Below are 26,401 nucleotides of genomic sequence, written 5' to 3'. Positions count from 1 at the left end.
TGTTTTCATTAAACGAATTTCTGTTTGCATTTGGCTTTTTTCATTGGGCCAAAGTGAACCAATACTTACAGAAGTGATTTGCAAGTTAAGTTATATATGCAGAAGAACAAATCAAATGCTTCAAAAAGAGGAAAGTTTCAAAACAAAGTTTGTCATGTCACTGTAACTGTCATTTTGAAGATAAAGCTTAATCATAGAAAGTGTAACCTATTCATCTTTCTTGAATAAACACAGTAAGTGAGCTTATTCAAGAAAAGTAAATGAAAGCTTTCCATACAAACATAAATACTTCTGTCTTTGCCTGTACCGGTACTAACAGTGAATACCAGCTATATTTAAATGTAAATGGACTCTGTTGCAGCCATGAGTTGGGAGTTGAGTATAAAAACATTTTTGAAAGCTGTTAAAATGAGTTATTAATTCAAAATATCTTACTTAGATTTAAATAGAATTTATAATTCTTACTCTATTGAATCTAGATAGAATTACTGTTGCATCATATTTAATGCCTAAAATCCAGTTATTAGTTTCAAGTGTTAATGTTTTTTAATATGCTAGCAACAGTGACAGTTTTGTAATCTCTAGGATTGTATTTCTTGTGCTGAAATACACCCTTGTATTAATTATCTCTTTTTTATGATTGTATTTTCTCTCAGACATGCACATTTGATTCCAACTATGGTCCCAATTAAAAGCAGCATACTATGAATCATCTTGAAGTTGTTAGAATGACGGTTCAGTATTGATTGTCGCTTCTTAAATTGGCTTTTGAACTGCTTTGTCTTGTTTTGGGGGTACAAACAATATGCAATCATTTTGGCCATTAGAGAGAACTTGTTGAATTGCTGTAACAGAGGCTCATGTTAACAGCTTAAGATCACATTGACAATGTGGTGATGATCAGCATTCATAGGTAGAAACTGAGTTTCAGTTGTAGTTAATTTTACCTCTGCATAATTACATTCTGAGCTGTTCTTCAAGCAACATTATAAAAGCGAGAAAAAAAATAAATTCTGTTTGGCTAGTGTCAGACATCCGGCAATTCTTGCATAGAAGGAAGCCAGCTTTTATTTTTATATTTTATTTTTGGTTTTTATGTTTTAAAATATCTCTCAATTTTTCTTCTCACAAATTTTTCCTGCTTGGTATCAGGCTATCAGGCCATATGAGAAGGGAACGAAATTCTGCACCGTGTGAAAACTAGAATTGATTTTCGGGAGCAGTTGTCAGAATTTTTTACTTTTTTATTATTTTTTTTTGCTTTGGTACATGATACACAACCATCCAGTAACCAACACATATAGCAATGGAGAAGTGATTGTCCAAGGCACAGATATTTCTTTAATGACTCTGTCTAATGACGTAGCCATAGTTTGCAGTTTGAGGCTTCTATTTTGGTCTGCCTTTATAGTTGGAGGTTTTTTCCCTGTCAGGGCTTTTGGCTCTCTGCTCAGATTTCACACTGACACAATTTATTACTGAAACAAGACTTCCGTCTGTTCTTCCACTATAATTGTCAGGTCATTTATAGGGGTGCGTGTTTGAGTGTACTCTATTTGTATTGTAATACTTGTAAAGGTACTTCAGATCCTCTGTTTCTGTGGTGTCATTAATCATTGGCACGGTTTCTCCATTCTGAGCAGAAATCAAGCAGGATTATAGGACTCAGAGTGAGGATAAAGACTACTTTAAATAAAGAAACACACTTTTTTTCTAGTTTTCTCTCCCCAAGTCTGTAGTACTGGCTGTACAGAAGGACTCTGCAGAATTAGAGGGAATTTCAAAAAGGATATTGAAAATGAAGAGTTGGAGATGATTACCTTGAGAAAGGACTGAAGAAGTTATTAAAGGAAAAAAAAACCCGCCAGAACTGGGTGAACTGGGAACCCTTTCTGTCTGTATTACATAACAAAAGTAGGAGATTATGTAAGCTAATGATAATATATTTTGATGGTGTTAAGTCCATTCAATGTCTCCTACTGCTGAAAAGAATAGTCTTGCACTTGCTTTCTTTGGGCTCACTCTACCAGTGCTATGTTTCTCTATAGCAGTCATACTGCGAATTTGTTGAGCTGGCTGGCACAACAGAAACCTAATCTGTTACAAAGCAAATTACTTTTCCACCAAATTAGCAAGATGAACCTGCTCCACTTGAAGCTATGGACTTGCAAAGGCTGTCTACAGTGGGCACTGCCTAGATGACCACTGCTCTGGGGAGCATGAGCTCTGAGCATACCCAGTGTTACTAGCTTAGCCATAAGGTGCAACCATAACCTAAAATTGTGGTGGGGCTTTATGGCTTTTAGAATCTCAATACAAACTGTGAAGTAGAAAAGCTGGTTGACACAGGAGATTTTACTTAATTCATTCAGTTGACTTAAATGGACAGTTTCTGAACATTCTCTGTAAAATTTAGAGAAGTTAATAATTGGATAGAAATCTCAGAAGTTTTTGACCTTGGAGTCTCAGCTCCAGTGTTCAGCTTTAAAACCCCTCAAGATGAATCCAACATGGGAGCACTTTTTGAACTGAGAAAAGTTGCTGCCCCATGGGTATGAGATGCACATTATGGAATGCAGCATTTTGGGTTTGCACAAGGCTACTTACAGGATGCATAGGGTAGGAACCAAAGGCAGGGGAAGTGAGGATGTGAGGTGATTTGAACGTGAACATGGTGGGGAAAATAGAGGTGATGGCTTAAAACAGGGCCAGTCATGTGCAGGCAGTGTGCTGGCTAGGACACATGTCTGGCATGCCCTGTGCCTGGTCAGTGCAGTATGTGTTGTCTGCTTGTTAAATTCCTTTCACTGGTGAGGTCTCTGTTCTATGTGCATGTGTGTGCACAAGGTCTGAGTGCAACTGCTGGGGTCACATGGCAGGTTGTAGAAACTATGTGTCAATGGTGCAGTGACTGGGGAGACCAGAATGAGTTCAAGTGCTAGTAACTAGCCTGGGTACCGTGGATCACGGGGGTTTGTGTGTCTCTGACACCAACAACTGGAGGAAGCCTGCAAGTCAGGGCATGATGGCTAATGAAGATAAGGCCAGACTAGCTGCTTAAGTAGGTGAAGTGGCCTGGGAGCTAGATGTGTGTGTCTCTAAGGACATGACTGGGACTCAGGCACCAGCTACTGGCAGACCAAGTGTCTGACCTCAGCTGCTGAAAGGACCCACACTGCATACAGTGAATCTTCTCATCACTGCACCTCTATCCCTTTCAGGCAGAGGGAAATGGGATGAAGCTGCTGACACTCTGTGGCTGATTGATGTGTGGGGCTGGCCATGTGTATAATTATGTGTACTATATACAAGTGTGCTTTTTGCACATGTGCTTAGTGGGGATACATGCTTAACTTCACTGTGATTGGGCTTGGGGACATGGAGCTGTGGCTGCCTTGCCTTTCTTGGTCTGCTTGAGCTGGCCAGATTTTCCAGAAGACCAAGTTTTAAGCTGTTTTGAGTGTTTACATGTTTAAAGTATTGAGCTTCTGCCTTTTTTCCAGCTAAGTTAATTATAATGGAGGAAATGTGTGATCTTTCAGAATCAGTCAGCAATGTTTACTCAATTGCCTCCTGTCTCTTACAACATTATTTGTACACCTGTATGGGGAGATGAAGGCCGTGTAGCTTGCCTTTTAGTCAGTAGAAGAAAAATTGCGCCCTAGTCTTGCTACAATTTGCTGACAGGATTATGTAATATTTTTAGTCCTGTCAAATAAATGGAAGTACTTAGAGATAAGCACTCATGTAATTCTGCAAGATTGGATCTCTTAATCAGGAAGGCTACGAATGTAGAAAAATCCATATGCCACACTTGTTTTTTTCATGATTCCAAAAATCTTCCTTCTGCAGTGTCCCTGAGATGTAACTGCATAACATTCTTTTAACTGTCTTTAAGTGCCTTTACTTTATCTAGAACCATGTGTACATATTTGTCTAAATGTGTGTAACAAAATAATAAACAACAGGCAGAACTTGTAGCTAAAACTGGTATTCTCCTGAATGGATTCCTAAACTTCTGGGGTTTTTATCAATACTCCCATTGCACATTGAGTGATAACCTGTTTTCATTCTACTAGTGCATTGATTTCCAAAATGATATACTCCTGTTCTGAAAATACTGTTTTCTGGTGTTGCAAATATTGTGATTTCACATAAATATGATTATTTTGCACTGACAGGTGGTTTAGGTGATGGTTTTTTTGGAGGTAAAAACCATAAAGGCAAATATACAACACAAAAATAATAGTGTGCTAAGAAAAACACTCTGTGTTCTAATATAAACAGTATTTTTGTGGCACTTGTGTTATCCTGAACTGGCTCTCCTGTGTCTGCTGTTTCTCTACAACACCTAATTCTGGAGATTTTTTTTAAAAAACTAAACAAATTTCTTGACAGTATATAGCTTGTTCTGCATGAGGGGAAAGTAAAACTTCACTTTTTTTTTTTTTTCCCCTAGGATTTCATTTTGGGCTTGTATATTTTTTGTTTGTGCTTTGGTTTTTAAGCTCCCTCTTCCATACCTCCTCAGTAGCAGTATTGTCAGCTGTGTGGGGTTTTTTTCTGTTTTTTTGTTGAGCTTTTTTTCTGAATAACAGTCAAAATTGTGAAGCTACACAGTTATTTCGCCTTCTTGCTCTCAAGTCTGTTGACCATTTAACCTCAGAATAGAAGCAGTGCTGTGCATCTATCAGAGACATTAATTTACGATTCAGTTAAGTACCGCTGTTCCTGCATTTCCATCTTGTGTTACCTCAGGGAGGATTTTGTCTTTTTTTTTCTTTTTGACTTTTTCTTTTTTTAAGCCAGCATTATTTTCAATGCGCTAGAATTAATATAAAGGTAAAAGGACTTCATTTGGAGGTGCTGCAAGAATCTTGGCTGAGAATAAATCAGCTGACTGCAGTAAAAGCTGCATAGTTTATACTGGGAATGAATCTGATTTTCAGTTTTCTGAATGTAAATATTTTTAAACATAAAAATGTAATTTTTTTTTTACAATAAAGAAAGTGTGGGAGTCAGAAGGGAGCTGTATATCCAGAACTGAACCAGACATTCTGAATTTCTACAGGAATGAAAGAGTCTTCACCTCTCTGCAAGATTTTTGTGTCTTACTTACTGAGCAAGTCCAGTAGCTTGTAGAGTTTAGTGGTAGAATTAGGCTGATGATGTTTCTGTTTGGGTTTTTTTTTTTTTTTTTTTTTTTTTTCTCCTTGATGGTATGTAAAAACTCTTCCCAGCTGTTACTCTCCTTGCAACACACCTGAAAGAAGCTTCAGTGCATGAGGAGCATAGTGGGTCTGTCATTCTTGTTCCTTAAATTCTTCAGAGAAGCAGAAAAATACTGCTGATGGATTGAAGATGGAGTGAAGAAGGATTAGATTGCTGTAGTGAAACATTACTGTTATAGTCACTGTAGTACTTTCAGGTTTTAGGGTTTTTCTTGTATAATTAAAAAAAAACCAACCCAGACATTACTTGAAGGCTTTGGGGGTTTTGCTCTGTCAGTGAATACACACATGAAAAGAGGGTTGTAGTTCATTCTATATTGCTTTCTTTCAGAAATCCTGTTAGGAGGTGATGCATGGTTTCCAGGGCAGGAAAGGAGCAGGTTCTTAAGAACAGTAGTAGCACAGGGCTTCGTTGCAGTGACTTGGTGTTTAAAGTAGGCTTTATAGTCAATCAGAAGGAACATGACAGTACAGAGTTTCTTTGAGGTTCCTTTGGAGTACCCTAAAGTGGATCTGAAGAGTTGTGAAGTACTCCATTTAGCAGTATCTGTACTTGGAAATACCCTACTTGGAAGCAGGGTGGCATCACTGTCTCCTCACAATTATCCCTGCTATAGACCTTTTGGATGTTGAAGGAATGACCATAGCAGGGTGGGTGCTTTCCTTTTTTTTTTTTTTTTTAATGCTTCCCCATTACCCCCATGCAGGTGAATTTACAGAATAATCATGAAACAGTTTGTCAGTTTGTCTGAGCACAAAAAAATTTGCATATTTGCAAACCTGCTAATAAAAGTAGCTGTTCCCTCTTCTAAACTGTCCATTTTCTTAAGGAGCATTGAACTCACAGAGGAGGTAGAAAGCTGATTTAGTTCCCTCTTTTGTCTGAAGATGTCATCTGCCATGCTCAAAGAATGGGGGAACCCAAACAGCTAAGCATGCCATCAGCTCTGTAACAGACATAAAGAAAGAAAGACACTTAGTCCCTAACTTGTGATTTTGGGAAATCTTGGGAAGAAGACAATCTGGTTAGATGTATGTTTGTTTCAAATAGAAAATTTTGTATCCTGGGAGAGGAGAGCCTTATGCTGGGTTTAGAGAAGATTGCTGCAAAAATGGGAAGGAAAACAAATACCCAAGCATAATACTATATTCTGTACTTGAGTGCGAACTCTAAGCCTAAAATTTGTATTTTATGAATGGATGAGAATTTATTTTTGTACTTTCAACATACACTTTAATAGAAAAATATTTTTCTTTCAAGAAGCTATTAAGCTTTATCTGTGTTCTATATTGCAACCTTCTCTGCAGGCAGTGCACAATGCTGCTCATGAGTAACCTGCAGTTAAGACTTTATCTTTCAATGTTACAGAATAGTGAAGCCATTTGAGGTATAATGGATGGGTTTGCTGTAGTAATTAAAGCACAGATGGAGCTCATAGCTGAAGTGTACTCGAGTGGGAGTCAATGTTACTTGGTGCTGAACATGAGGACTGTCTGCCTGTGGCCTGATAGAAAAAAGGGTGTACTCAGGAGATTTATTTTGTGACCATGACGAGGTAATTTTAACTTTGTTGCTTAGCAAAATATCTGTCTCCTGCCTGAAGATACTAAAAATAATTGGGAAACAAATCTATACTGTTGAGTAAGACAGAAATTTTAGAGTTGTAATATTTACTGAGTGACCATTATTAGTGCTATCATTGATCACAAAGTTTTATTTTTATTTTTTTGGAACATTTAGTGTCCACTGTTGCATCTGATAAATGTTTTTAATACAATAAAGATGAGAATTTTTATAATTTTAAGCAATATTATTGACTACTTTTTGTACATTTTTCTTAAAAAAATAGATTGGTTTTTCAGGTAATATGTTTTAAAATTTAGAATTTATCTATAGATGAGAACATATTTAGGTTTTTGAGATACTTTCAGATCAGGATGAGACTGAGGAAAAGATACGTATTAACATTTCCCTCTTTCCGACCTCTGTAGGGAACTGTCTTAGTTGCCTTTAAACTTATTACTTGTCATTTTTTCTTAGTATCTCATGTAGTCAAACCTCAAGTTTTGTATTATTATGTGATATAAAACCTTCCTGTCTCTTTTGTGCTTTCCTGAACATCCTTAAAAACTGGTGTTAAGTAGAAACAATTCAGTCATGTCTATTAGAGCTGACAGCCTGAGGCAAAAGATAAAAGATGATGGTGAAGTGTTCATGCTTTTCATTTCAATACAATACTGAATTAACTCTGAAGTACAATGGCTTCAACTTCAGAAGTAACCATTTCCTTGCTGATCAGAGCGGACACAACATACCTGCTGTAGGGAGGGTTTGAGCAGTTGGGCTGCAGTTTCCCCATTTGAGATGCAGTTAGTTTTAGGGATTTCAGCTTACAGGTAAGACCAGTCTGCTATCTGGGCTGGATCTGTTTGCTCAGGCAGCTTGACATTTCTCAACTCAGAGCATGTTCATGACCATCACAAGCTGTGGAAGTTGAATTGGTTTTTACTATTAGTACTATTCTTTCTTACAGTGTACTACAGTTTTCAGAATCAGCTGAACTTAAAATAGTGACTTATTTAACTGGGAAAAACGTCTGCTCTGTAGGATAAAGAATAAGTGACTTTTTTTTTTAAATTAAAAATGCTGCATGCTTTTTTTTTTTAATTATTTTTTCTTTAATTTGGTCTTGAATCTGCTGACAGACTGCTTTATTTAGATGTGATCTATGTTTTCCTTTTTCACTCAGCACAAAGATCCTTATGTTTACTACTGCCTGACTGGACCCTTCCCTCTCTCCTGGCCAGCCAGGGTAGGCCAAGGGCTCTGTGGGGAATTGGGAAGGAAGTTGCCTAAGTTTGAACAAACTGCTACTTCAAAACAAACAAGCAAAAAACATCTCAAGTGAATTTAGCTAGCTGTTATAAGGTTGAAGAGAGGCACTGTACACAGACAAGCATTTAATTTCTTATGGGTGAAATACAACTGGGTATGGAAAAAGAACCCTGAGATTTCAGACTTCTAATGGGAATAGTTATAGCTATCAGTGAAGTACCAAACAGACATTTTCAAAATTGCAAGATTATTTTGAGCAATAAAACAACCTTTTTTGATTATAATTTTAAAAGGGGTCTTTGCACTTGTGTAGATAGATCAACTTTTAGGAATAACTGGCAGATTTGCTTTATGAATTTATTTTTTCAAAAGAAAGTTTTCAGATTTTAATTTGCCAGTTTATTTTATGGGTGTTTATTTGTATTCGGATTCCTAGTTTCTACAACATTATGACTGATGAAAACTGGATTTAGGGCTGCAACTAAATACCTTGTTTCCTACTATGTTTGATAATGTTTTTATAGAACTACTTTGTTCCCTGTTTTTAATACCAATAAATGCTTAACAGGAAAGCAAGCTTCAAGATACATATATTTTCAGAGCAGTATATTGGAAAGGCAGTTGTAGTTCTTGTCTTCTTGCTTAACTTTCTGAAACTGAATGGTGAGAAAGCACAAATACACTTCAGTGTAAATCTGCTGTCTGCAGCATGTCAGCAGTAGTCGTAGTTGCTGAAGCCCCCTGGAAAGCTGTCAGGCATTCTGTTTGGTACTGCCAGTAGCATGGTGAGAGAGAGCAGCAATGGCTTTTATTCTTTTATTTGTGCAGTGCTAAATATAGCTTGTATTAGCACAGCTGTGGGCTTTTTTTTGGTTTGGTGATTTTTTTTGTGTGTGTGTTTTATTGTTTGGTTGGGGTTTTTGCCTCCCCCAAAGCAGCACAGTGATCGTCAATTACATCAGGCCTCTCTGACTGCTAAATAAGAATATAGAAAAACAGCTTATTGCAGAATGTGATGTGATTCTCTTTAACCAAAGCACAGCAGTGAAACCAATAAATGATGCAGGTGTTTTGTCATCTGATATGAAAGACTGATGACGGTACAGATAAGTAATTAGAGATTAAACAGAATTAGAATTGCCTGTTACAACAAAGGGATGATTGGGAAAATTCAGATGTGCAGTGAAAGAAAAATATATTGGAACCAGTTCTACCTGTTTTTACTAGAGAATGCTTGCAGCATCCTGTGTTTCTGTCTTCCCCTTCAAAACCTCAATGGCAATTTTTTCGTACTTATTAGAATCCATTAATGTATCTTAAAAACAAATTTGAGATGGCTCAGCTGCTGGCTGTAAGTTTCTGGAATGTTCTTCCATGTGGCAAGGAAATGAAGATCACCTTCCATCTAACAGTTATATCAAAAATGCGTAAGGAGTACATGCAGCTGAAGACCCTGTACTCTTCTGCAGTGCTACCTTTCTGCCTGCAGGATCTTCCTCTGCACTGCCCACCTCCTTTGCTTCTGTGGAAGTTAAGCTCAGCTTGCAGCTATCTACTTATTTAACTACCTTTAAAAGGAGCATGGAGCCTGAGTAAAGAATGAAGCAGTCTGTGGCCTCTCTGAGACATCTGGTTCCAGGCTGAATAGTGACCATGGTGCCTGCTGCGTCAAACTTGCATCTTTGCACTTGGTCCTGGGCGTTTGTTATGCACTTCAGCAGCTTGCTTGTAGGAAACTAAACCTGTGTGACACACTGAGATTCTGTTGATGTATTCTGTACAGTTACAGCACTAATAAATAAAGCCTTTATCTGTGATTGAAATCCCATGCAAATACAGCTCAGCTGTGCAGCTCAGGCTCCTGGCTGCCTGCCACAGTTTGTCTTGTAGTGCTTGTGGATCTTGTGTGCATGCTGCTGTGCAGTTACAAAAAAAACTTTATCACTCCTGTTGTTTCAGGTAGCTCATGTGGAGGGAGCAAGCAGTGAATACATACCTGAATTGGGAGCTAAATTCAAGGTGTGCTTGATGGATCTACACATGTGGCACTATGGAATTGGATGGTAAGGATGGTTGTGTTTCTCCATGAGTAAGCATTCATTTCAGTTACTGTTTCTGCAGACTTCCTTGAGGAATAAATAGGGTGTGCAAACCTTAAGGCAATTAATTTTCTAGCAGGAGCCGTTTTCATTTGTGTAGCTGTCATCAGCGGAAGAATAACATCAGTTTTTTTGTTAAAGCAATCACTTCTGTTGCATTGGGGAGGGAGAAGGTTTTGGAACTGATACCACTTTACACAGTGTGCCTCCCCACTTTGAAGAAAAAGTTGCATGTGTTAGATTATTTTTTGTAAGACAATGACGGTTGTGGAGTCTTTGCTCATGATACAGCACACCATTTCTCCTTTGAAGGCTTTAGCTATAAATGGCAGTTTATTAACTGCAGAGAAGCAGTGTTCTTTGATAATTTTGTGTTCCTCACAAACAGTGTGAATTTAAATAAAGCTTTACCTAGCCGTACAAAGGTGAATGTAAAAATGTATTACCAAAGGAAACTGGGAGTGCTCACTGGGCTGGCAGGAGTAGCTGTTAGAGTAAATCTGCTTTGAGTAGAGAAAATAAGCACTGAATTCTCAAGCCTAATTTTCAGAAGACTGCATGTATCTGAAATCAATATTCGTATTTGTAGTGCACAAACAAATTGCAATTTCCACAGTTAGAACTAAACTGGTGATTGCCTGATCATTGGATACAGTTTGGTTTACAGTTTACTTAAAGTGCAGTTTAGACCATGGAGTTTTCAATAGTGAAATTTCCCGTGCTCCTCTTTCCAACTTCTCTCAAATTGCTGGGCCATATTTCCCACTCCAACTTTCCTTTCCTTGGATTAAAACATCCAAATTTAAGTTTGCCGTGTCATCGGTGAATTCCCTAGACCAAAGACACAAGAATGGGAATCTCCATGCTCAGAGCACTCAGCACAGCCCTCCTGAGCAGGCATGTTGCCAGCATGCACTAACAGTTTCATGGATCACTGTACCAGGTTATGTCTTGATACAAAGACAGATGTCACTAACACTACAAAAAATTTTGCTGAGAAGGTGATCTGAAAGGCAGTCTAAAATCCAGGTTTGTCATCTCCATTTTTGTGACAGTGAAATTTTACTGGTTCAGTTAAAAACCTTGCTAGAAGTGTTCTTAATGTCAAAGGTATCAATATTGTCTTTTTCCAGTGCTAAAGTCCTGTATTGCAGAATAGCCAGAAATGACTCATTAAATAAAGAGGGAACATAAGCATAGGATTCTCTTTGAACCTGGGGAAAAGACAAATCTGTTTTCCTGCTGTTGCAGAGATTATGCTGTATGAGTTATGCCCTCATTTTTAACACTTAGAATGTCTTGATTCCAGCTGGAAAAGGCTACGCCAACTATATTGTTTAATAAGGGATTACTGTCTTTGTTTGTTTGTTTGTTATTTGGTCAGCTGGCTTCCATCTTTGAGTTGGAGCTTGATCTTCACCTTATCGCTGTGTTCTTTAAACCTTGATTGCAAGCTTGTATTGCCAGAAGGTGGTTCAAGTAAACCCAACTAATTTATGGTTTATTTGTAACAGTGGAAATTGCAAATTTAATTTTAAAGGGTAAGGGCAGGAAAGCACTGTACACTAAAGCAAGTTTGAAGTATGTTGAGGGTTCCCTGCCAAGCCGCATGTCTCTTTATAGACATTAGAAACAGACTAGACCTGCAAAATAGTGCAAGTGAATGTCCAGTTAAAGGAATGCTGCCTTTCTGATTGTTGTCAGACTATGACACTGTCCTTGGGATCCTGTTAAACCTAGCTGTAATTGAAGCAAAGACAGGGTGGGGAGGGTGGTATTTGATGACTGCTTTCTGTACAGATAACTTTTGTGAGGAAAAAAAACAACCCTGACCTGTCCACCAGCTTTCATGTCACCATTTCGTGAATTCCTCTCATTTTCTGTTAGCATATGTCCAAAACTTCCAAGGCTGGTCTGTAGCTGTGAACAGCAGAATAGCATGCCCTGGCTTTCTCTGAGTTTGTATCTGCCCTTGCCTACCAAACCTTTCTCATTTTAATTGCTCTCTTACCTGCTCAGTGCCTTATTTTTCTTTCCTCCAAAAGCCTGCACTTTTGCATTCCAGGTCTTCTGGGGAAAAAGGACTGAATCTGACTCTTTTCATCATTGGCCAAACTGGAGAATTTTAAAGCTACTTCCAGTTTGGCCAATTTCAAACAAACTTGTGAGTGGGTTGAGAAAGGATGCACAATGCTGCAGCATAAACCTTGCTGTTAACCAGAGTAACCTGTGTAACTTGTCTGAGTTCAAATGTTGGTTATCAGCAGGTTTTGACTTTAGCTTCTGGGAATTTTTGCAGTATCATTGAGGCTGTAAAACTCAACCTTAAAATACAAAAAATACCGAAACAGAATATATAAATGGGTTCTTTGTATATCCATTGTTCTCCTTCGATTTGCAATTATCTGCTGTTACTGCTATAGTTTTATTACTGCTGTGTGGCTAAGTCTGAGGTAAACTTTTACTCCAGAGTTCTTTTGTCATGCTAGACAATTATCTAATTAAGCAATCTTTAGTTATCTTTAATGAGTTGTTCAAACCTCAAACATTATGGCCTGGTATTTAAAAGTAGTAAGTATTGATTTTAGTCATAGGTAATCATGCTTTGAATTTATGTAATACTCTAAAGGTAGTGGGGGGGATAGATAGGTGTAAATCGTCTTTTTTACTTGCACCTCTAGTTTTAAAGTGTGGTGTCCTTGATAGGTGGTGAATATTCAGAATTAATTTTATTTGGGAAGAGGTTTGGCATGGCTTTCATTGCTCCCTTTTCATCATATAGAATTGTTTACCTCAAATTAGTAGAGCCATATTATTACAGCTCCAACATCTTATAGTTGCATTGGTATGTTTAAGGCTACTGGTTTGGACTGTTGCTGTGTGCACTGGCAATTTATTGTGTGCTGAATGATTTCAACCTAAGTATGTTTCTGCAAAATAGACACATTAAACAATATGTAATTACTCTGTCATTCATTCCCCTTCAGGGACTGTAACTTAAGTGTCATGAGATTATTTATTTATTTAGTGGTCTCCAGAATCATACCTATTTTGTTCAGTTATCAGAGTAAATGCTGAAGGCCTACTATAAAATAATTCGCTCTTTTCTATACTTTTACTACGTTTCTACAAAAGGTGCTGCTTTGAAGTGTTCTAGTTGTGTATTATTTGCCATTTTGTTTGGATCATTAGGAAAATAATGCCATAACACATGCAAAAGCAATAGATGTGGCATTGCAGAGTGTACCTTAGGAGATTTTCTGAGGAGTTTGAAGGAACTGAGGAAGAACTGATGAGGAACAAAGGATAGGCTTTTGCTTGAAAGTGAAAAGTGGTTTCCTTGAGCTGGGTTTTCTGCTGGGGTCTGCACTGTCTGATGTCTCCTCTGCACTGTAAAACCAGGAGTCACTTGTTTGCATTTATGGGATTATTCTGGGGTTTTGATTTAATTTCTGTATCTTTTGTCTGGACAAAAGGCCATGTTTTAAAGCATACCTGGAAAAAAAAGTTACATTTAGCTTGCAGTCAAATGTTCTGCTCACACCTTCTTGCTTTTTTATGTATTTGACCTTGTAATCTTGTGATCTCAATATTTTTCTAAAAGCCTAAATCAACACCAATATCTGCTATGAAAGTATGCTTTCTTACATTGACCTTTCTAAATGGTATACAAACAGGAAAATTGTTTCTTGGCTTTCCATTTCTCTAGATTCAGTTGAGTCTGTTTTGGGGAGAGTTGAGGGTAGAAATTTCTTGGTTCTGTCCCTGCACTGTTCCAGGTATGGTATTAATGTATACTTTGTTATGTCTCAGCAAGCTTCTCATAGGACTTTTCCAGCCTCATTAATTCTGTTATTCTGTGAATTTGTTGGGGTAGCAAAATAAGTGGAAACTGGCTACAATAAAAGACTCTGAAAGCCTGGAGCTCAAGGAGCTGTTGGTTTTGTTTTGTTGGAGTTTGGTTTTACTTGTTCGATTATTTTTGTGTGTGCGTGTGGTTTTTTTTTTTTTTTGTTAATTGTTGCTGTTTTGAGAGATGATGTCCTGTTCTAGCAAAGGCCAATCTTTGAAGATACTCTCTTTCCCTAAAAGATTAATTTATAGCTTATCTGTTTGGATGAAGATATTACTTTAAATAAATAGTGGAATAGTTACATAAACTAGTAGAAAGGTTGGTAAAAGATCTTGAAATGTAGGCTCCTGTCTTGCTACTTTTATTCTGTATTTATTATTTATATTTTATTCTGCACTGTTTGACAATAGGAAAAAGAGAAATATAACACCTATTTTCAAGAAGGGGAAAATGGATGACCCAGGGAATTACAGACCAGTCAGTCTCACCTCTGTTCCTGGCAAAATCTGGGAGCAGATTCTCCTGGAAGACATGCTAAGGCACATGAAAAACATCCAGGTGCTTGGTGACAGCCAGCATGGCTTCACTAAGGGGAAATCCTGCCTGACCAATTTGGTGGCCTTCTATGACGGGGCTACGGAACTGATGGACAGGGCAGAGCAGTTGATGTCATCTACCTGGACTTGTGCAAAGCTTTCGACACTGTCCCACATGACATCCTTGTCTCCCAGTTGGAGAGACATCAATTTGATAGGTGGACCACTTGTTGGATAAAGAACTGGATGGATGGGTGCATGCAAAGAGTTGTGCTCTATAGCTCAATGTCTAGCTGCAGACCAGTAGCGAGTGGTGTTCCTCAGGGATCGGTGTTGGGACCGGCCTTGTTCAGCGTCTTTGTCAGTGACATGGACAGTGGGATTGAGTGCGCTCTCAGCAAGTTTGCTGATGACACCAAGCTGTGTGGTTTGGTTGATATGCTGGAGGGAAGGAATGCCGTCCAGAGGGACCTTGACACGCTTGTGAGGTGTGCTGATGCCAGCCTTATGAAATTTAACCAAGCCAAATGCAAGGTCCTACACCTGGGTTGGAGCAATCCCAGGCACAGCTACAGGATGGGCAGAGAAGAGATTCAGAGCAGCCCTGAGGAGAAGGACTTGGGGGTGTTGGGTGACAAGAAGCTTCCCATGACCTGCAATGTGCAGATGCAGCCCAGAAACAACCCGTGTCCTGGGCGGCATCCAGAATGTGAGCAGCAGGTGGAGGGAGGAGGTTCTCCCCCTCTGCACCGCTCTGTGAGACACCCCACCACTGCAATCCTGCATCCAGCTCTGGAGCTGCTCCACAGGAGGGCTGTGGAGCTGTTGGAGCGGGTCCAGAGGAGGCCATGGGGATGCTGCTCGGGCTGCAGCAGCTCTGCTATAGAGACAGGCTGAGAGAGCTGGGCTCTTCAGCCTGGAGAAGAGAAGGCTCTGGGGAGACCTTAGAGCAGCTCCCAGTGCCTGAAGGGGTTACAGGAAACATGGAGAGGGGCTTTTGACAAGGGCCTGTAGGAACCGGAAAAAGGAAATGGCTTTAACCTGGCAGAGGGGAGACTGAGATTAGACATTAGGGAAAAATCCCTTTCTGTGAGGAAGCAACCTGGCACACGTTGCCCAGAGAAGCTGTGGCTGCACCATTGCCACGGTTTAAGCCCAGCTGTAACTCAGAACCTTGCAGCCACTTGCTTACTCACCCCCTTCATCCTCCACACTTCCCTTTGGGCAGAATGGGGAGGAGAATCAAAAGGATGTAATTCCCACAGGTTGAGATAAGAAAAGTCCAGTAACTAAGGTATAACACAAAACCACTGCTGCTACCACCAGTAATAATAATGATAAGGGAAACAACAAGGGGAGAGAATACAAAACTAAAAGGGGAAGAGAAAAACAACAATAAACAGAAGTGCTGCATAATACAATTGGTCACTATCTGCCCACCCATACTCACCCTGACCACAGCAGCGATCTGGGCCTTGTGGGTAACTCCCCCCAGTTTCTATACTGGGCACGACGTCTTGTGGTATGGAATACCTCTTTGGGTAGGTCACATCGGGGGTCCTGTCTTTGCTTTTTCCTGGCTTCTTGTGCCCCTTGTCACTGGAAGAGCATGAGAGACTGAAAAGTCCTTGATCAGGGTAAGTGCTACTGAGCAACAACTAAAACACGGGTGTGTTATCAGCATTGTTCTCAGGCTAAAGTTGAAACATAGCACTGCACCAGCTACTGAGAGTGAGAAAAAGAACTTTTACAGCTGAACCCAGGACCCACATCCCTGGCAGTGTTCAAGACCAGGTTGGATGGGGCTTGGAGGGGCACAAGTGGAATGCGCCCCTCACCATGGCAGAAGGGTGGAACTAGGTTAGATTTAAGATACCTTCCAACCCAGCCATTCTGTGATTCTCTGCAGGTGCCCAATCAAATTCATGGTCAAAGCATGGTAAAAAAGTAGTCTCAGTGAATGCTGTTGCTGACTCTATTAACAAAGGTGAGTGGGTGAAGTGTACTGTTGTGCTAGGGATGAGCACAGATGACTTTTAGATCTTTATGACCTGTTCTGAGCACATCACCTGTCAGCATCTGAGCTGGGCCTGGGCTTGAGTTCTCTACAGGGTTCCTGCACTGTCCACCCACGGGTGCACAGTGCTGGCAGCAGCCACGTGTGATTTTGTCCGTCTTCATACAAGCAATGCCTCACACAGTGAGGGCAGTATTGCAGAGACTCTTAGAGTCATTGAGTAGTTTGGGTTGGAAGGGTTTGCTCACTTTTATTGCCCTGCAACACTTAGCCAGGACATCTAGGTGACTGTTTGGCAAGGAACAGCTGCTGGTACGGCTGTTTACTTTCATTGAACTATGCCTGAAATATGTTCCATGTTTCACACAGCAGTATGGTCCATATTTTATACAACTGCCTAAAAGGAGGATGGAGCCAGGAGGTGGCTGGTCTCTGCTTCCAGGGAACAAGTGACAGGACAAGAAGAAATGGCCTCAAGCTGTGCCGGGGGACATTTAGACTGGATATTAGGAGCAATTTCTTCCCTGGAAAGGGTGGTCAGGCATTGGAGCAGGCTGCCCAGGGCAGTGGTGGGATCACTGTCCCTGGCAGTGTTCACAAACTGTGTAGAGAAGGCCCTTAGTGACATGTGTCAGTGGTGGACTTGGCAGTGCTGGGGTAAAGGTTGGACTTGATGATCTTAAGGGTCTTTTCAACCCAATTGATTCAATGGTTTTAAGACCTATCAGCTACATACAAGATACATGTTTTGCATGTGGCTTTACATTGTTATAAACACCAAAACTGAATTTAGCTGACAGGAGATCTAATTTTAGCCAGTCCTGTACAACTTTTGTAAACAGTGAAGCTTCTTTAAACTTGATTGTTTTTTCATTGTTGGTGCTATGAATTTGTGTGTCTATAGCGATATAAATGCCAAATCATAGGGATATGTGAAATTAAGCCAGTCTTGAACATTGTTGAACAGGAGTGCAAAGTACAACTGTGAGTGTTCTGGATTTGTTCCACCTGCTTGCTGCAGTTGTGTACTCCCAAATGTGTGCATTTGTATGTCAGACAGCAAGATCTTCTTTCTTAACATGTATCAATTTGAATTCTATTAGACAGTTAATCAGTTTATTTGTCTAATAGATGTCAGATCTTTAAAAGACAGTGTATCTTTAATTTTGGCACATGTAAGGACCTCTTCTGGTAGCATGGAAGATTTACTTCAGTAGTAACCTCTCCTATCTCTTGTGTTCAGTGGTATCTGGTTTCTGTTCATTTCTGTCAAGGATAGGTCTGCTTTTCAACTACATGCTGAGTGTATTGCTGACAATAATGAATTAGCTTTATTTAAAGTAACCTAAAATTAAAGGAGCTTGTAGTCTTTGAAATTACTGAACAGACCCTGGAAGAGAAAAAAATGTGTGTGACCTGTGGCTGTTGGCAGAAGTTCTACCTACTTTTTTGTTTAATGCCAGCCAAGATTTTCAGAATGAATAAAGCCACGTTACTGACAAACAGGAGTAACTGGTGTGTCAGTAAGTTGTTGTGGTTTTTGGTTTGTGTTTTGTTTATTTTGTGTGTGTGTGGGAGGGTGTGATAACTGTTTAAATAATTTGATTTATTATGCTGAGGGAGAAGGTACTATATATTTTACACATATCACCCCTGTTACTCATACATACTTGTCTTGAAAAATAAAGAAATTTAAAATAAATGTAAATGAAAGCTGTCTGTCCTCGTAAGTCCTTGTAAGTCAAACACTGCTGTTGCATGAGCCAACATAGACAGCAGAGTTACTGAAAAGTCTTCAACGGTTTTTCTTGCCCCTGCAGTGGATAGAAAAGGAAGTTAAACATCATCTGAACTACCTACAGCATACAATCCAAAACATGGATTACAACAGTGTAAAGTATAGCCATGACAATCTCCACCCCAGTCCCTTTGGCCCAGTTTATAGGGTTTAATATTGCAGTGAACTCCTACCCTTGCCATGCTCCCACAGTGCCTCTCCGATTGGATGTGATCCGTCAAGAAGCAGTCTAATGTGGTTCTCTTCATGTGGTACAGTCCTTCAGGAACAGGCTGTTCCAGTGCGAGTCCTCCGCAGGGCCCCATGTCCTGGCAGACAGCCTGCTCCTACATGGCTGTCACAAATGGATGATTTAGTTCCTTGAAGAAGTACTAGAAAAGGTGTTAGCAAAAGGGCTTTTGATATGGTTGATGTAAAAGTGTGAGTTAAAGCTCAATGGCAGCCTACACTCCATTACTCTATTGCACAATCATTTAAAAGTGATTCAAAGTTACCAAGGCACAAATCAGAGTTTCCATACTACAAGTTTATGTACAATATTAGTTGCTTACCAAAGATCATTGGTAACCTTGGTAGCTGCATTCCCAGCTCAAGGGGAGGTAGCCACATGCAGCTACGCTGCTTAGCAGGGAGAACTCAGAGAAGGTTCACTTAGGCTCTCATATTTGTGGAATAAGGTGATTGGCTAATAGTCAAATTACATCGGATGGGAAAGGTATGCATGAGACTCCTTGTACCCACAACTTTCTTTGTTCCTTGATAAATGAGTCTTGGAAAAGCCACTCAGTATTTGTGTGTTAATTGCATGGTCCATGTTCTAAGGTCATATGCACCAATGCTCACTGTGTCACTCTGCTCCTTTGTGGGTCCTCAGAGAGCAGATTGCAACTTGAGGAGTTGCTGGCCTGGCTACAGTTGTGACTTTACCCCCTTTGGAGCTTGATCAAAACCGCTGCTAATTTAATTAAGGGGTCAAGTGCATCCACCATAGTGGTACCCCTCCACGTGCCACAGCTCCTAATGGGCGCCTGCTCTGGTGAGGGTGTTCCAAAGGGCTGCAGCTTCTTTATAGCAATTCCATTTTATCCTGTGAACTGCTCTCATTTTCCCATATGTAGGGGTGACTTCTAGAAAAGAAACTCTAGCTTTTTCTTGATTATTTGTATATGTTCTATATACTCTGAATATCATACTTTATAGAAACCCCTTATGTCAGTGTAGTCTCAGGCAGTTGTGTTGTATATATCTTTCTAAAACTTCCACTTAACATTAAGACTTGCTCTGCTGAAATACTGTTGTATTATGCTCAGTTACCTTAGTGTTATTGTATTTTGTGATACTGAAAATCTGGATCTCTTTCTATAGATGCCATATTTCTAGCATTTTTCTGATATTTACAGAGTTACTACTTTTACTTTCATGGATGCTAGTTTTGAAAAAAATACAATATTCAGCTAGAAAAAAGTTTGATGTAAAAGGAACTGTAATAGTTGAGAATTCATTTATCTGCTTTTAGTACATGTTTTATATTGCTCAGTTGTTAACTAATGCTAAATGAAATTAGATTCAATGATTTGGTTCTTGTCTTCCACTCATTATCTTTTCTTTAATTAAGAAGTATTGTTATCTAAACCGTTTGGAACAAGGAAGGCTACAACATTAGTGTTGTAATGAACTCTAACAAACTTTCATTGAATTATTTTCATTAAATGAAGTTGCTTGTAATTTTCATGAAGCTCTAATGCTATAAATCTCAGTTTAACTACATCACTTTGGCTGGATCTGTGGGAGAATATTCCAGATTTTAACCTGGAATGGCTGTTAAGAGTATCCTACTACATACAGTTCAACAGAAAGTGTTCTGTATTTGGAAAGGATGGAATGACAACAGCTCTCTCCCTTACATTTCTCTCATAAAATACTCTGCTAGAAGATTGGTTGCTTGTAAGAAAACTATAGCATAACTGCTATAGCATATAGCATAACTGTTTCACTGCTAATAAGCATTCTTTTTTTTCCTAGCACCCATACATTTTGCTATTTAACAAGGTTAACTTATTTTCAAAGTACATTCCCAAGTGACAGTAATTCTGCTTTCTTTTTCTTTTATTATTTTTTTCCTGTACTGAAAGTAGTTCCCTTTATCCCATCCATCTAATGGTGTTCCTCTGTTAAAGAAAATTTTTTTAGGTGGGGTGGTAGGGTGGCCTTGGGTAGTGTTTGGATTGGCAGCATCCTATGCAGGTGTTAAGGAAATAGGAACTGTGATTTATTATTGCAGCATACTTACAAGCAGGTTGTATTGAACCAGGAACCACCATTTGCTGAACACTCTGCATAAACATGCATTGCAGTCCCATGGCCAAGTGTAGCTAAAAGTTTGCTAGCATTAGAAGTACTTCTACCGCTGTCCTCATTCCCAGCTACGTAATCCTGTTTCTTTCTGTTTTCCAGTGCTTATGTTCATCCATCTTTGGAAACCAGTTCAACTCACTAATCTGACAGAAAGCTAGGTTTCCTCTCCCTACAGTGGCCAGGGGCAGAAAAAGAGGAGGGAAAGGAGCATCCTATTTGATAACACTGAGCAACTCTCATGGCTCCATGCTCTCCATCAGTGACGCATCACTAATGTGCTCCATCACCTGTTTTCTGTGCTCTGTGAGTTCAGCTGCTCACTTAACTGTTCCCTAAATAACGTATTTTGCTTAGAGTGAACCAGTTTGTCGTGGTTTAAACCAAGTCCCCCAACTCCCGGAGAGTTAGGAAGGAAAATCCAAAGAATGTAGCCCCCACGGATTGAGATAAGAACGGTTTAATTGCTAAGGCATAACACAAAACCCCTACTGCCATTTACTACTACAAATAATAATGATACAGCAAACAGCAAGTGAAAAGAATACAACACCCCACTAGCCACCGACCCATAACTCACTCCACCGTGCCTGGCCGAGCACCATGTGCTCCCTCCTCCATTTTCCTCCAGAGCTCTCTCTCCAGCCTCTCTCTTTCCCAGTATTCATCCTGGGCATCACGTGCTATGGTATGGAATACCTCATTGCCTAGCCTGGGTCAGGTGTCCTGTCTCTCCTTCCTCCCGGACTCCCCTCCTCCACCTGGCTGGAAAAAACCTTGAACAAAAACACCCTCAAAACATGCTCAAACCATGACATTATCCACCCCTTATTCCATACCATTCACGTCATGCCCAGATCCTACTTTTCGAATACACCATCACTCTTAAGTCCACCCCTCGATCATGAGACATCTCTATGTTGCATCTCTGTACTGATAGCCTGAAGTATCTGGGCCCACCAGGCTCAAAATCATTCACCGTCCCCTTCAGCAGTTCTACAGCTTGCTGCTGGGGACTCCATACAGCTGCCTTCCACCTCCAATGCTTCCAAAGCACTGGAGGGGCCCAATGGATCAGATACCTGGCCATACTGTCCCACATGCCCTGCCACTCATGACTGTCCAGCCTTGGGGACAGTCTCCTGGTGCTCCTATATCCTTGTCTAACCCTAGACAAGACCCAAACCTGACTCTGCTTAACTTTTGGGATCAGACAAAATGATTGTGGATAGAACACACTCTGTGTGTATGCCACCATGCTGATCCCTATCACAATCAGCAGGCAGGTCCCAAGGGCACCCAAAAGCCATTCATAACCGTCAGAACTCTCAGGTGCTGCTGCTGCACTTGTCACTGGGGCTGATGTAGCTGCCCTGCTTGCCAGTTCTCCCACCACCAGCTTCTCTTCTCCTGAGTCCGGATCTTCCTTCTCTGCCTTGCTGGGAAGTGCTGCGTGGTCTCCTGTATCCTGCTGGGGCTCGGCGGGTGACTTCCAGGGAATATTCTCGGACGCTGCGGGGTTCGGAATGGCGGCAGGACTCGGTTCCTCCACTGCCTTGCTGGGAAGTGCTGCGTAGTCTCCTGCATACTGCTGGGGCTTGGCAGGCGACTTCCGGGGGACACTCTCGGCCTTTGGAGGGTTGGGAACGGCCGCGGGACTCACCCCCCTCGCTGCCTGATCCTGCAGCTCAGCTACCACCCCGCTCCGCTCCTCCCCCGCCTGTTCCCGCTGGTCTGCCACAGCCGTTTGGCTCCCTGTGCCGCTCTCCCTGGCAGCCTCAGCTGCCGGCAGCTCCCGGGGCCGCTCCTTCCTGGCTTCACGCAGCTCCACGCAGATGACGACGAGGATAAGGACAAGGACGGCGAAGAGCAGCGGGACGGCCTGGTACAAGTCGAAGTCCACGGCCAAGTCCATCCCCCCCTGCTGCCGGAGCCCCACCATATTACAAGCCTCCGACACAAAGTACAGTGAAACAAAAGCTTTAGCCCAAGCCCCATGATCGACAAACACAAACACATCCAATCCATACACAAAGTACCCGGCAAAATCCCAAAACAGCGAGATCCAGAGAAAAACCTCTAAGAGCCAATAAATCAGCATTGTGACAAGAGACCATAAATCCGCTCAGATCTGTTCTTATCTCAAACCCTTGGGCCCCACGTTGGGTGCCATTAATGTCGTGGTTTAAACCAAGTCCCCCAACTCCCGGAGAGTTAGGAAGGAAAATCCAAAGAATGTAGCCCCCACGGATTGAGATAAGAACGGTTTAATTGCTAAGGCATAACACAAAACCCCTACTGCCATTTACTACTACAAATAATAATGATACAGCAAACAGCAAGTGAAAAGAATACAACACTCCACTAGCCACCGACCCATAACTCACTCCACCCTGCCTGGCCGAGCACCATGTACTCCCTCCTCCATTTTCCTCCAGAGCTCTCTCTCCAGCCTCTCTCTTTCCCAGTATCCATCCTGGGCATCACGTGCTATGGTATGGAATACCTCATTGCCTAGCCTGGGTCAGGTGTCCTGTCTCTCCTTCCTCCCGGACTCCCCTCCTCCACCTGGCTGGAAAAAACCTTGAACAAAAACACCCTCAAAACATGCTCAAACCATGACACAGTTTAAAACAGAATAATAGCCATGAATGCTAGAGTTCCAGTTTGGGCTCTTCAGTAACTGTGCCTTACTTCAGGGTGCATCTCCGTGCTCCAGCCTGGGGTTGTCCCTGGGCTGCAGGTGGCTACCTTCTCCACCGTGGACCTCCATGGGCTGTAGGGACACAGCCTGCCTCACCATGGGCTGCACCACAGGGTGCATGGGAATCTCTGCCTCAGTGCCTGGAGAACCAGCTCATAGACCTTGGTGTCTGCAGGATTGTTTGTCTAATTCTGACTCCAGGCTCTCAGCTGCTATGCAGTGTTTTTTACCCACTGTAAACAGGTACTTACAAAAGCACCACCAGCATTGCAGATGGGATCAGCTTTGGCAGCAGTGGGTCCATCTTCAAGCTGGCTGGAATTGGCTCTGTCAGATATGGGAGCAGCTTATGGTGTTTTCTCACAGAAGCCACCTCCACAGCCCCTTTGCTACCAAAGCCTATCTACATAAACACAATACAACATATTAACGATGTTCTACACATTTTAACTGAAAAAAATGGTGCTTTACTCTTGTTTGAATGTATACTTTGTATACAGTGAATTTAGGGAACATGATCAAAAGCCCTCCTTAGTGAAGGAACATGCAATGAATTTAATTCATAATTCATATGTAATGTGTAATATTTTAAGTGATTTTTTTTTTGTCCTTGGAAGCTGATCTTAACTCTATAAAACATTCTCCCTTCAGTATTTTCTATTTTTGCATAACAAAGGGAAAACAAAGGGCACTTCAGTGAAACTTGAGCCTTATTACACTGTGTGATAGTCATCTGGGTATTAAAATGAAAGGGGAGGTTTCTCATGTATTTTCCCTTTTAAGCAAGTAATTAGTACCATCCAACTTGTTCATATTTTTCAGAATATTAAATTAGCAGTTATGATATTCATTTCTTTAAGTGAAAAATATTGATCTTCCTTGATGACAGAATTTTACCTGTTTTGATACCTGGTCAAAGCAAAAGGATTGTGAGGTGATTCAATGTGAATAAAACGCTTTTCAAGAGCTATTAAATGCAGAATGAGAGAACTAACAGAATCTCTCTCTGGTCTTCAGACTTATGAAAAATTCCTATGATTCTTACAAGAAAAAAAGGAAGTTTTTAATTTTACTTCTTTAATAAGGAGTGTTTCGAGAAGTTCCACGAGTTTATTTCACAATTATTAAAGACTGATGTGTAAGGATGAAAAACCAGGTTATAAAACTGAATTTCTGCTTCAAATCTTCTAACATCTTAGTAATGCAAGCACATTTATATTAATTTGAGCAGGAAATGAATTTGTGTGGTGGTTTGCTGCATTTCTGTGCTATCAAAAGCAGTACAATTCATCGTTCTTAAACAAGCTTAAACCTAATAGTTTACAGCACAGTGATGGCAAAAATGAATAGAAATCTTGAGTCATGTGTCACACTTTGAAAATCTTAGCTTAGAATTCAGAAATTAATTTAAGTTTCCAGAATTTCCAAGAAAATTACTTTTATTTTGGTCTGAAATTCACCAGCATTTATATAGTATTAAATTTCCTGCCTTTTCAGGTATTTTTTTTTTTTGCCTCACACATCAGTGTGCATTGTTTTGAGGAGTGCTATTTGTCATATTTGTTTGGGGAAAGAGGGGAAAAGGCAACTGGGAAGATAGTTCTAGCACAGCTCTACTTTTTGGCAGATGAGCAAGTCTTAAACAAAGGTTGCTCCATAAGATCACACTGTGAAGTAGCAGTTAAACTTTTTTGCATCTGTTTTCTTGCATATTTTCTTCTGCTTTCACAAAGTTCTCACTGTTCAGTAAAATATCTATTCTAGAGGTTGATCTGACAAAGTCAGGTCTACTTAGGCTTTGAAGTTTGGTCCTTTGAGTCATAGAATAATAGAATAGTTAGGGTTGGAAAGGACCTTAAGATCATATAGTTCCAATCCCTCTGCCATGGCCAGGGACACCTCACACTAAACCCTGTCACCCAAGGCTCTGTCCAACAGGGCCTTGAACAGAGCCAGGGGTGGAGCATTCACAACTACCCTGGCAACCCATTCCAGTGCCTCACCACCCTAACAGTAAAGAATTTCTTCCTTATATCCAATCTAAACATACCCTATTTAAGTTTTAATCCATTACCCCCTGTCCTGTCACTACAGTCCCTAATGAGCAGTCCCTGCCCAGCATCCTTATAAGCCCCTTCAGATACTGGAAGGCTGCTATGAGGTCTCCACGCAGCTTTCTCTTCTACAGGCTGAACAGCCCCAACTTTTGTCTTCATACGGGAGTTGCTACAGTCCCCTGATCATCCTCGTGGCCCTCCTCTGGACTTGTTCCAACAGTTCCATGTCCTTTTTATGTTGAGGACACCAGAACTGCACACAGTACTCCAAGTGAGGTCTCACAAAGAGCAGAGTAGAGAGGCAGGATCACGTCCTTCAACCTGCTGGTCAGGCTGCTATTGATGCAGCCCAGGATATGGCTGGCTTTCTGGGCTGTGAGTGCACACTGAAGCTTGCTCATGTTCATTTTCTCATCAACTAACATCCCAAAGTCCTTCTCCTCAGGGCTGCTCTGAATCTCTTCTCTGCCCATCCTGTAGCTGTGCCTGGGATTGCTCCAACCCAGGTGTAGGACCTTGAATTTGGCTTGGTTAAATTTCATAAGGCTGGCATCAGCCCACCTCACAAGCGTATCAAGGTCCCTCTGGATGGCATTCCTTCCCTCCAGCGTATCAACTGAACCACACAGCTTGGTGTCATCGGCAAACTTGCTGAGGGCACACTCAATCCCACTGTCCATGTCAGCGACAAAGATGTTGAACAAGACTGGTCCCAACACCAATCCCTGGAGGACACCACTTGTTACTGGTCTGCAGCTGGACATTGAGCCATTGACCACAACTCTTTGCTTGCGGCCATCCAGCCAGTTCTTCATCCACGGAGTGGTCCACCTACCAAATTTTTTTTTTCTCCAATTGAGTGACAAGGATGTTGTGTGGGACAGTGTTCAACGCTTTGCACAAGTCCAGGTAGATGAC

The 26,401-nt window shown here is 40.9% G+C and overlaps 1 protein-coding gene across 8 annotated transcripts in view; it reads left to right on the top strand.

Moving 5' to 3' along the window:
• The window catches only part of PAM (peptidylglycine alpha-amidating monooxygenase), a 137,028-nt gene that overhangs the window by 30,399 nt on the left and 80,228 nt on the right, over window positions 1-26,401 (top strand). For 7 of the 8 annotated variants that reach the window (XM_034072771.1, XM_034072772.1, XM_034072775.1 and 4 more), the window contains exon 2: window positions 10,027-10,130. The exons of the other annotated variant lie outside the window; for it this stretch is intronic. The gene's annotated coding sequence lies outside the window, so the exon portion shown is untranslated. The remainder of the gene's footprint in view (window positions 1-10,026; window positions 10,131-26,401) is intronic. 8 annotated transcript variants of the gene reach the window in all.

Source organism: Melopsittacus undulatus, chromosome Z (assembly GCF_012275295.1).
Source record: "Melopsittacus undulatus isolate bMelUnd1 chromosome Z, bMelUnd1.mat.Z, whole genome shotgun sequence".
In the NCBI taxonomy this organism is placed as follows: Eukaryota; Metazoa; Chordata; class Aves; order Psittaciformes; family Psittaculidae; genus Melopsittacus; species Melopsittacus undulatus.
This window is presented reverse-complemented; position numbering and strand designations above follow the sequence as displayed.